This window comes from Nomascus leucogenys, chromosome 7b, assembly GCF_006542625.1.
Source record: "Nomascus leucogenys isolate Asia chromosome 7b, Asia_NLE_v1, whole genome shotgun sequence".
NCBI lineage: Eukaryota > Metazoa > Chordata > Mammalia > Primates > Hylobatidae > Nomascus > Nomascus leucogenys.
Window position 1 is genome coordinate 107531143 of NC_044387.1, and position 12030 is coordinate 107543172.

The window sequence follows — 12030 nt, forward strand, 5'->3', positions numbered from 1 at the left end:
CATCTTGGGGTTCCAGGGCACCTCCAGCTCCAGAGCATCTTGGGGTTCTAGGGCACCTCCAGCTCTGGAGCATCTTGGGGTTCCAGGGCACCTCCAGCTCCGGAACATCTTGGGGTTCCAGGGGCACCTCCAGCTCCGGAGCATCTTGGGGTTCCAGGGCACCTCCAGCTCTGGAGCATCTTGGGGTTCCAGGGGCACCTCCAGTTCAAGAGCATCTTGGGGTTCCAGGGCACCTCCAGCTCTGGAGCATCTTGGGGTTCCAGAGCACCTCCAGCTCTGGAGCATCTTGGGGTTCCAGGGCACCTCCAGCTCTGGAGCATCTTGGGGTTCCAGGGGCACCTCCAGCTCCAGAGCATCTTGGGGTTCCAGGGCACCTCCAGCTCCAGAGCATCTTGGGGTTCTAGGGCACCTCCAGCTCTGGAGCATCTTGGGGTTCCAGGGCACCTCCAGCTCCGGAACATCTTGGGGTTCCAGGGGCACCTCCAGCTCCGGAGCATCTTGGGGTTCCAGGGCACCTCCAGCTCTGGAGCATCTTGGGGTTCCAGGGGCACCTCCAGTTCAAGAGCATCTTGGGGTTCCAGGGCACCTCCAGCTCTGGAGCATCTTGGGGTTCCAGAGCACCTCCAGCTCCGGAGCATCTTGGGGTTCCAGGGCACCTCCAGCTCTGGAGCATCTTGGGGTTCCAGGGCACCTCCAGCTCTGGAGCATCTTGGGGTTCCAGGGCACCTCCAGCTCCAGAGCATCTTGGGGTTCCAGGGCACCTCCAGCTCTGGAGCATCTTGGGGTTCCAGGGGCACCCAGCTCCTGCTTCACTGGATTTGCCAATTCAGGTCATGGGGTGTAACTGACCCTGCTCTGCTTCAGCTGCTCTTTGTCCTCCAAATATTTGGGTTTTCTATCTGCACTTTTCTCTTTTCTCGTTGTCTTTGCTCTAGGCGTTAACAACTTTTACATTTTATTATTTTCATTTAAAAACTTTTGAAGATAGAAGAGATTTGTGTGAGAGAGTAGACTTTGTTTTTTAACAAGAAGCAAATTTATCCATTATTTATTTATTTATTTGGTTAGGAGACTTTAATACACATTTTAACTCATTACAGATCATCACTTAGGATGTGAAAAGTTTTGTGGGACTTACAGGGAATTTTTATGCTCCATTAACTGAACAATTCAAATATATAACATCAAGCCCTATAAATCGCATGGCTTTTCAAGTAACCATAAGATATTTATATAATGTTTCCATACTCTGGAACACAGAAAAAACTTCCATAATGTATTCCGAAACAGAAATAGCATACACTGCTCCTCTAAACATGATGAAAACAAATACAATCTACAACCAAAAGAAAAAAATTACCTAAATTCTTATTATTGGTATGAACGACAATGAAAGAAGTAGTAAGAAACATAGAGAAAATAAAATAATTATTGGAGTATCTTTGGGTGAACTAATGCAAATGTAAAAGTGGATAAAATGGATGATTTTCATGAAAAACATAAATTAGAATAATAGAATAAATATATTCAATTTTGACCAAATTCAAACACTACAAATAAAAGCTCTTTTCCACTAAAATCAAGTCCAATTTCCCTCTTCTTAATAATAAAATGACTAATTTAATGTTTTCTTCAATGATTTATAGACTATATGTAATATTTAATTCCCAATATTTTTATAATAAATTGTGGTTCATGTGTCTTTAGTGGGATGGCTGCCGGTTGTAGAGCCCTGCTGAGCAGGCTCAGCGTCATATGGGAAGTTGTTAGAAATAAATTCGTGGGCTCTACCCATGACCTACTACTGAATCAGAAACTCTGGGACAGGGGGTCAGAAATCTGATGCACTTTTGCCCGGTCACGGTGGACAACCCCTGTAATCCCAGCACGTTGGAGGCTGAGGAGGGCGGGTCACTTGAGGTCAGGAATTCGAGACCAGCCTGGTCAGCATGGTGAAACCCCATCTCTACTAAAGAGACGGGGCTATTTCTTAAGCTGTGTGCCACTGGGAAAATAACTTGTGCTCTCTGGTCCTCAATTTTCTTATCAGCAAAACAGGGATTAGAGTGTGTGATCAGCTGGCCCCCTAGGCTTCTGAACATTAGTGATGAAATGCAGAAACAAGTTAGAGTACAGTGATGCCTCCAGAAATTGGTTCTACCAAGTGATAGAAATGCCAGAGCCTGCAACGTTCTCCCTCCTGTCTTCCTTTGGATGACCTCAAGGCAACAAAGACTAGCCCTGTCTTTTCCTCCCTGTTCTACCGTCTCTGTCAGTCACTGCTCTTGGGCTGCGTTTCATCAGACCTTGTCAAGAAAATGGAGACCAGGGAAGCCGTCCTACTGGGTGGAGCTTCTCTGTTGGAGGAGTGACCCGATCCTAGGATGGCTGTGTTGTGGTGCCCTATTAGGAAGAAGGGATGTGTCTGAAAGCACTAGTCCGGACAAAACAATAGCCTCTCTCTTCCAGCCAATTCTCAGCATCCTCTGCAGGGCGAGCTTGTCTCCCAGCTGCGCCATGATGGCTAAAAGTATGGGGGGCAGACAACACAGCCTCAGGCACAACCACCTGGCACCAATTTGAAAACCCCAGGGTTGTCTGGGGGAAATGCTGTGATATTTCCCATTAGGCGACAGGCAGCTTAACATTCACAATTTGATTGAGAAAAATGGAGCTATTTTATAGTCCAATAGGCTCCAAATTGTTATTCTACTCAGATCTTTATTGCTTGGCCTTTCTTAATTTAATAAGCAATCTGTATCTCTCGTACTGAAGACAAATAGATTCTATAAGTGAAGATCTAAAATCTGAAGTGTTAATAACAGAACTAAAAATATAGTTTTGTTTGTTTTTCTCCATGTCAGATTCTGTTTTCTGTGCAAACAAACCAATATGTTCTTGCTCTGAGGGACATACTTGAAATGACAGAATCATGGGGTCTCCATTCATGGCACTGCCATAGTAACAGATTGGGACCACGATGATTTAACATTACCAGGAGTTACTGTTGGAACAGGTCAACACAACGTGACACCTCTGCTGCACATCCCACACACACTTGGTCCCAAGACGTTGCTTCTACTTTGGAAAAATCACTTTTCCAAAATAACATTTAATTTAAAAAATCTGTCCCAGTAAACAACTTTACATTGAACAATATCTGCATTAATAAGAGTGAAGGCCCTGAAGACAACTCTTTGGCATTCTTTTCTTTGACAAGGTCTCTGGGAACCATGCCAGGAAAATATAATAAAATTTACTAGCCCAAAAGTTGTGTCCTTTCTTCCCTTCTCTGTGTATCCATCATCTATGCCATGCTTCTTTTTCATCTTTATTTTCTTACTAGAAATTTGAGAGCCTTGCTTCAGTTTATTTGAAAACAGCCTTATATTTGCAGTGTTCTGCTTCTGTTTCAATGATAGGAGACCATAATCTCTTTGTACAAGCATCATCTTCTCTTTCAAGTTGATTCCACACATTTTCATTGATCTGTATTTCCCAGGTGCTGATGCAAACCCTTCATCAATACACTTCACAGCGCTCTTGTCCATACTCTGGTTTGCATGGTCTCTTCCTCTGTCTGAATCATAAGTTACGAGGACGCAGGGCCATTTCCAAAATCAATTCCTGGCAGAAGAGAAAGTGCCTCCATGCATCAGGAAACCATTTCAAAGGTTAATGGTTGATCCAAGGGCATTAATTAAACTTCTTTCATAAATAAAGACTCACTGCTGTCAAACGGTGGAGTGCATGAAGAGACAATTCCAAGGCTATACCTTCCCTCACAAAAAAGAAATGCAGCTCTTTGCAGACAAAGCCTATTAAGCATATTCGCTTTCAGATTGTTAGACAGAACAAATGAGAGGGAGAGGCAGAGGCAGTGGAGGAGCCCCTCATTCAAGGAACAAAGAACGCCTTCTGTACTCTTTGCCATTGTGATCTTGTCTCAGGAAAATTCAAAGAGGCTGAAGATGGGGATAATTAAGCAAATGATTGATACCAAATCAAAGATGACTTTTTAGGTTCATTTGATATCAATTTCCTTTAGGGAGAGTATCTGTTTATTCCTTTTAGCGCGTCTCCCCACGTAAGAATTAAAAATGACAGAACCTTTGTGAAACAGTTTAAAAGAATTAGAGAATTTTCTTTCCTAGGCTTTGACTGAAGAGATTCTTTGCCAATTAATAAAAGAGGAAAAGTGGAAAAATTATAGAATGAGCTCTCACAGTCACTTTAGTAATGGAATTTTCCTATTTGGGTTGGCTGTCAGGTCTTAACAAAATATTGTCAAGGGAAAGAAAACCAACAGCCTGACTTTTGTTGTCACACGGGTACTAAGCCATATTGAGAGGAAGTGCAGGCTGTAGAAAACCGTAAGGGAATGTCAGGCAAACAGAGACTCACAGCCGTTTACCCACTTCCGAGACATATTTCTAAGATGTTAAGTGAGAACCATGTCATAGATGACGTAGAATGTGCATGATGCAGAAAAATACAGAAGCTTAAAATATATGTAATACAAATGGAAAAGATGTTTCATTTAAGTGATATATATTTTTGTCTTGAAATTATTCAATCTAATTTTAGGTGCAGATCTGAGAGCTGTTGAATTTTCCAAAGCATAATTGACAGTCAGGATAAAGCGCAGTCAATCCCCAAGCTTCAGACGTTCCGTCTTCATTTGGAAACTCTTCCCAGGCATCCATTTCCAGTGTCTGTCCGTTTTCCACATTCTCCCTGGACCTGTCTTCTCCCTCTCTCAGTGGCTCATACCCCTTGAAGAGACAACTGGTTTGGAGAGCAAAACAGAAGCAGCAAGCGTAAGGGTTAGTTTCAAGGCGGATGGTGCCGGGGCCACCAGGCCTGAATGTGAGCTAAGGGAGGACAGGGAAGGGGACGAACCCTGGTCAGGTGGGTGATGGCATCTCACAGAATTCGGGCTCAGAGGCAGGGCTAGGGGCTGAGGTGCAGAGGAGTCAGGAGGAGACAGGATGCAGCATCTGGGACTCAGCAACTTGCTTTTTTTTCCCACCCTGAGTATATGTTTTCTGATTGAGATGAGATTGGTTTAAAGGGCCAGAACTAGGGTGGACTGAACGTTTTGCTATGTTTAATCACACACCATCCAATTCTTCTCCTCAGTACAAGAGGACATTAGGAGTATATGCAGGGCACGATACTACAGTAGTGGGAAGCAGCTCTTTGGAGACTAATAAGGGAAATCAAAACTCAGGGAGAAAGTGAGGCTGCGGGCTGCGCAGGTTGCCAGGGTTCCCGAGCCAGAGCGAGGCTGGGACTCACCAAACAAAAGCAACGTGTTGTAGAGACTCAGAGGTCAGATGAGGGGTCTGAGGATCCAGAGCTGGAATACACAAAAATAAAAGTCTCAGAAAATAGATGAATCCTGATGATTGTGATCAAGAGAAGAAGGAAGACACGAATACATAATATTGTGAATGAAAAGGGGCCCACACTACACACAGAAGTAAAAAAGATGATGAAAACTATACCAAGAACTATGTTATTGAAATAAAGAAATTGTAGGGAAAATATTGCTTGTAGAAATGATTAAAAGAGAAATAAAAAGCTCAAATTGTTCTATAACTATTAAAGAAATTAAATTAGTTCTTCAAATCTTCCTTCAAATAAAACAGCAGAAACAGATGGCTATATAGATGAGTTCTCTCAAGTGTTCAAAATAAAGACTATTCTTTTTTTGCTTTTTACAAACTCTTTTAATGGTTAGAGCAGAGAGAGTGTCTGGCCTGTTCTACAAGAGAAGCAGAAACCCTGATATAAAAAAGCCAAAGAAGGCACATCAAAGAAAAAAAAATTGCAGGTCAATTTCACTCATGCAAAAATCCTTGAAGAAAATCAAATGCGATGTGTGTTAAAACAAGAGAATACACCAAGACAAAGTTGGATTTATCTTAGGTATGCAAAGATGATTTGATATTAAAAAATAAATGTAGTTCATACTAATAAATATTTAGACAGTGAATAAAATTCACATTGAAAATAGCGTAGTAGAATCTCAGAGAAAGCTTGCAATACAAAGCCTATTTAAACCTGCTCATCTTGGATTTTTCCAAGACTTACTTGAATACTGAACTCATTAAAACTTATCCTAAGAATAACTTAAAAACATATTTGCTCTTAAGTATTTAAAAGGGGCAACAAACAATGTATGAGTCTCTCAAGATTGATTCTACATATTGAATTTCTCTTTTAGAATAGTGTGCTGCAGTATACTGGAAGTGACCCTGAGACAGGGTCCATGAGCTATGATTTGTAGCCTTCATGCTGCCACTAATAAGCTAAGTGACCTTTCTACTTATCTGTATTCTAGCTTTCTAAAATTCAAAATGAAGAAATGTGGTCATACAATCTGTATAATTGCTTTTCCCTCCTCAGAGTTTTGAGTTTTTCTAGGTTAGAGATATACAATTTTTTACACTTACAATTTATGCATGGTTTTGTGTTTTTGTACTTTAATAAATCTGCCAAATAAGAGATCTTCTACCATTTTGATAAATTTGTGTGGCATCACTTGTCTAACAAAATATAGTTTCAACACTTTTAAGCCTCTACCAGCCGTGATCCGGAGTCCAAGAGGACCTGGAAGGCAGTCCATTCTGAGCATGCGACACTCTGGCAAGGTCATTCTGCTGTGTCTACCTTCACACGCAGGTTTTGACACTAGGGTCATTAGGACAGTGCTTTTTTGATGCAGTACACATTTTGAAATGCACACTAATTTCATGATAAAACATAACACACCATCAGCCCTTTCATTCATAATTATCACCGATTTCTGTGTGTAACATACAGCCTCCTTTGAACCTGCATCCTGAGCTCTAAACTCTTCTGAGCCATGCTCTATCTCTCAGGATCAAAATGTGTTACAGCTAGAAAACTTCCTAACAAAGAGTGGACACTGAATAAGTGATTCTTAAAGGATTGAGGGGATGTCATTAGAATTTTACATTCTATACTGACTTCCCACCCTCACTTTTGAGGAAAGAACTCTTTTTATGATTTTTTCAATTGTGGTGTCCCTAGGGCTCAAAACAGAATGAATTAATAAAGTATTAATGCAGCCAATAAGTGAATAACAAAGGCTGTTCAATCTAACACAAAGGACATTTATTAAACACATACCATGTGTTACCATATGATGTATATATGCATTTTAGATAAAATCATGAACATAGGGATAATGCAAAGGATAAAAATAATTGAGGACATAGGAAAATAGGAAGTATTTATAAGGAAATAAAACAGACAGCTTCTAAAGTGGCTTCAATGATTTTACCTCTTGGTATTCATGCCATTGTGAAATTTCCTCCCCTTGTACATAAGCTGAACCAATGGACTTTCTTCTAAAGAATAGAATAAGTAAATCAATAAATGGGATTCACCGCATAAACAGAATTAAAAACAAAAGCCATATGATCATCTCAATAGATGTAGAAAAAAGAATTTGATAAAATGCAACACCCTTTCATGATAAAAAGCCTTAAACTAAGCATTAAAGAAACAGAACTCAAAATAATAAGGACCATCTATGATGAACCCACAGCGAACATCATACTGAATGGACAAAAGCTGGAAGCATTCCCCTGGAGAACCAGAACAAGACAGGGATGCGCCCTCTCACCACTCCATTCAACACAGTACTGGAAGAGCTAGCCAGAGCAATCAGGCAAGAGAAAGAAATAAAAGGCATCCAAACAGGTAAAAAGAAAGTTAAATTATCTCTTTTTGCTGATGATATGTGTCTATATTTAGAAAACCCTAAAGATTATACCCAAAGACGCCTTGACCTGAAAAATGACTTCAGTAAAGTTTCAAGACACAAAATCAATGTACAAAAATAGTAGCATTTCTTTTTTTTATGTCTTTTTTTTTGTCTTCAGCTTTATTTTAAGTTCCAGGGCACATATGCAGGATGTTCAGGTTTGTTACAAAGCTAAATGTGTGCCACAGTGTTTCCTAGACAGATCAATCCATCACCTAGGTATTAAGCCAAGTATCCATTAGCTATTCTTCCTGATGCTCTCCCTCCCCGCATGCATCAACAGGCCCCAGAGTGTGGACACATGTTCCCCCGATGTGTCCATGTGTTCTCATTGTGCAGCTCCCACTTATAAGAGAGAACATGTGGCATTTGTTTTTCTGTTCCTGCGATAGTTTGCTGAGGATAATGGCTCCTAATTCCATCCATGTCTCTGCAAAGGACATGATCTCATTCCTTTTTATGACTGCATAGTATTCCATGGTGTATATGTACCACATTTTCTTTATTTAGTATATCATTGAAGGGCATCTGGGTTGATTCCATGTCTTTGCTATTGTGAATAGTGCTGCAATGAACATGCATGTGCATGTATCTTTATAATAGAATGATTTATAGTCCTTTGGCTATATACCCAGTAATGGGATTGCTGGGTCAAATGGTATTTCTGCTTCCAGATCTTTGAGGAATCGCCACACTGTCTTCCACAATGGTTGAACTAATTTACATTTCAACCAACAGTGTAAAAGCATTCCTATTTCTCTGCAACCTCACCAGCATCTGTTGTTTCTTGACTTTTTAATAATCGCCATTCTGACCGGCACAAGTAGCATTTCCATACACCAAAAATGTTCAAGCTGAGAACCAAATGCTGAAAGATATTGTAGATGACACAAACAAAGGGAAAAATATTCCGTGCTCATGGATTGGAAGAATCATTGTTGTTAAAATGTCCAAACTGACTAAAGCAATCTACAGATTCAATGCAATTCTTATCAAATACCAACATCATTCTTTGCATAATTAGAAAAAAAATGATTCTAAAATGTATATGGAACCAAAAAAGAGCCCAAATAAACAAAGGAATTTTAAGCAAAAAGAACAAAGCCAGAGGCATCACATTGCTGGACTTCAAACTATACTACAAGGCTATACTAACCCAAACAGCATGGTACTGGTACAGAAATAGATACATAAATCAATGCAACAGAATAGAGAACCTAGAAATAAGGTAACACACCTACAACTAAAGGATCTTTGACAAAGTAGACAAAAATGAACCGTGGAAAAAGGACACCCTATTCAATAAATGGTGCTGGGAAAACTGGCCAGCCATATGCTGAAGAAGGAAACCGTACTCCCACCTCTCAGCACATACAAAAATTAACTCAAAATGAAATAAAGACTTAAATGTAAGACCTCAAACTATAAAAATCCTGGGAGGAAACCTAGCAAATATTCTTCTGGACACTGATCTAGGCAAAGAATTTATGACTAAACCCTCAAAAGCAAACACAACATAAAAAGTAATTTACAAGTGAGACCTAATTAAACTAAAGAGATTCGGCATAGCAAAAGAATCCATGCACAGAGTAAATATACAATCTACAGTGTGAGAAAACATTTGTAAACTATGCATCTGACAAATGACTAGTACGCAGAATCTATAAGGAACTTACAGATTTGTTAACAAATTAACAAGAAAAAACAAACAACCTCATTAAAAAGTGGGCAAAGGACATGAACTGAAATTTCTCAAAAGAAGATATAAAAGTGGCCAACATATATTTGAAAAAATGCTCAACATCACTAATCATCAAAGAAATGCAAACCAAAACACAATGAGGTATCTCATGCCAGTCAGAATGGCTATTACTAATAGGCCAAAAAATAACAGATGTTGGTGAGGTTGCAAAGAAAAAGGAAGGCTTATACATTGTTGGTGGGAATGTAAACTAGTTCAGCCTCTGTGGAAAGCAGTTTGGAGGTTTCTCAAAGACAAAATATCGAATTACCATTGACCCAGCAATCCCATTACTGGGTATATACCCCGCCCCCCGCTGCCCCCCACCAAAACAAATCATTCAACCAAAAAGACACGTGTACTCCTATGTTTATCTCAGTACTATTCACAATAACAAAGAGATAAAATCAACCTAGATGCCTGTCAAAAGTAAATTGGGGACTGGATGTCCATGGCTCACGCCTGTAATCCCAGCACTTTGGGAGGCTGAGGCGGGTGGATCACTTGAGGTCAGGAGTTTGAGACCAGCCTGGCCAACATAGTAAAACCTTGTCTCTACTAAAAGTACAAAAATTAGCCGAGTGTGGTGGCACATGTCTGTAATCCCAGCTACTTGGGAGGCTGAGGCAGGAGAATCGCTTGAACCCAGGAAGCAGAGGTTACAGTGAGTTGAGATCGCGCCACTCTACTCCAGCCTGGGTGACGCAGAGAGACTGTCTCAAAAAAAAACAATTAATTAAAATAAATTGGATAAATAGATGCAGTACATATACACCATGGAATACTACAGGGCCATAAAAAAGAACAAAATTATGTCCTTTGCAACAATATGGATGCAACTGGAGGCCATTATCCTGTGTTAATTAATGCAGAAACAGAGAACCCAATACCACATGTTCTCTTTTATAAGTGGGAGCTAAATGAACTCTTGGTACAAACGGACACAAGACAAGAACAATAAACACTGGAGGTTCCACAAAGCGGCAGAGAGACAGAGGGACAAGGGTGGAAAAACTACCCCTTGGGTCCTGTGTTCACTATTTGGGTGACAGGCTCAGTTGAAGCCTGAACCTCAGTATCAAGCACTGTATCCACATTAAAAACCTACACATGTACCCGCTGAATCTGAAAAAAAGGAAGACTCCTTTTTAGTGGTGGGATGGGATGTTGGAATGTCAAGCCAAGATGAGGATGCACAAAGGCAGCGATTTGCACCCAGCCTACTCCGCAGTGCTTTTCACTCGCGTGTTCAGTCTGCCATGTTGACAGCTGCCCCAGGGAAAGGCCCATTAGGCAAGGACCTGAGGGAGACGCTTGCCCAAAAATCAGAAACTTGACACCCCAGTCCAATAGCTTGAGAAACACTGAATCCTGACAATGACCCCATGAATGAGCTTGGAAATGAATCCTCCCTATGTCAAGGCTACAGATGAGAACACGGACCTGATCGAAATCTGACTGTGATCTTGTGACATACCTTGGGCAGAGGCCCCGGGCTAAGCTGCACCCACAGAAACTGTGAGATAATAAATGGTGGTTACTTTGAAGCCGTCATGTTTTGAGTAATTTGTTATGCTGCAATAGATAATGAATACTGTCAGGAATAAAATAAGCACATCAAAACTTATATTGGTATTGTGTGGTGGGTACACAATTGCTAGAAGCAAATCCAAATCTCACCTCTAGGTCTGGCTTTCTCTAAAGAGCTAAAGCAAAGAGAGACACTGCCATGCCCAAGAAACACTGTCCATAAGATAGATGCAACTGAACCGTTGAGGAGAATCAGGGCTTTTCTTCGTTTTGGAGCTGGAAGAGATGTTTCCCATTAGTTTTCTTAAAGTGATCCCGGGTGATGGATTAGGTGATGTCTTTAACACCATCACAAGAATAAATAAATGCATATCCAGGACTCACACGCAATGGATAACATCTCTCAGTATTAGTCATTGCCAGAATAAAGCTTGAGTGTTTTACAATAGGCTACAAAAACTATAAACATACATCATTCTAATGGTCAAGCTTGACTTTAAGGTAAAATTTAGAAGAGCAGAGAGGCATATGGATGAATTCTAACCCTATTCTTAATAAGAATTGGTGAGTTTAAGCTTCAAGGCTGTAACCGAAGGCAAAACTCAGAAGTAAAGATATTTTGTGTCGCAATTTGAAAAGAGCTCCATACATTTTAAAATCAAAATCATTTTATTAAATTAAGTACAATATTCGACGCTCAGTTCGCACACCAATCTAGACAAGATGCCACAACAGGAAGTAATTTTAGAAAGTGGGGAAGAGGTGAGCATCACCATTCTCCAGCCCAGGGCTCCAACCAGCATCAACAACTAGTGATGTCCTGTCTGTCACTGAACTACAGGCAGGCCCACAGACCTCTAGCGAAGGTGTGGAGTCTGTGGTTTCAGTTGTAGTGAGTTCTCTCCTTGTGACTGCTCATCGTATCCCAAAACTGGGAAATGACTATAAGATGTTCAGA

The 12030-nt window shown here is 40.5% G+C and overlaps 2 long non-coding RNA genes across 2 annotated transcripts in view; both read left to right on the forward strand.

The window, feature by feature from the left end:
• Positions 1 to 7650, forward strand: part of LOC115836099 — a 42457-nt gene extending 34807 nt beyond the window's left edge. Inside the window, exon 7 of the long non-coding RNA XR_004031097.1 lies at positions 6233 to 7650. This is a non-coding gene — a long non-coding RNA (uncharacterized LOC115836099). The remainder of the gene's footprint in view (positions 1 to 6232) is intronic.
• A 49-nt stretch (positions 7651 to 7699) lies between these two features.
• Positions 7700 to 12030, forward strand: part of LOC115836100 — a 30651-nt gene continuing 26320 nt past the window's right edge. Inside the window, exon 1 of the long non-coding RNA XR_004031099.1 lies at positions 7700 to 7737. This is a non-coding gene — a long non-coding RNA (uncharacterized LOC115836100). The remainder of the gene's footprint in view (positions 7738 to 12030) is intronic.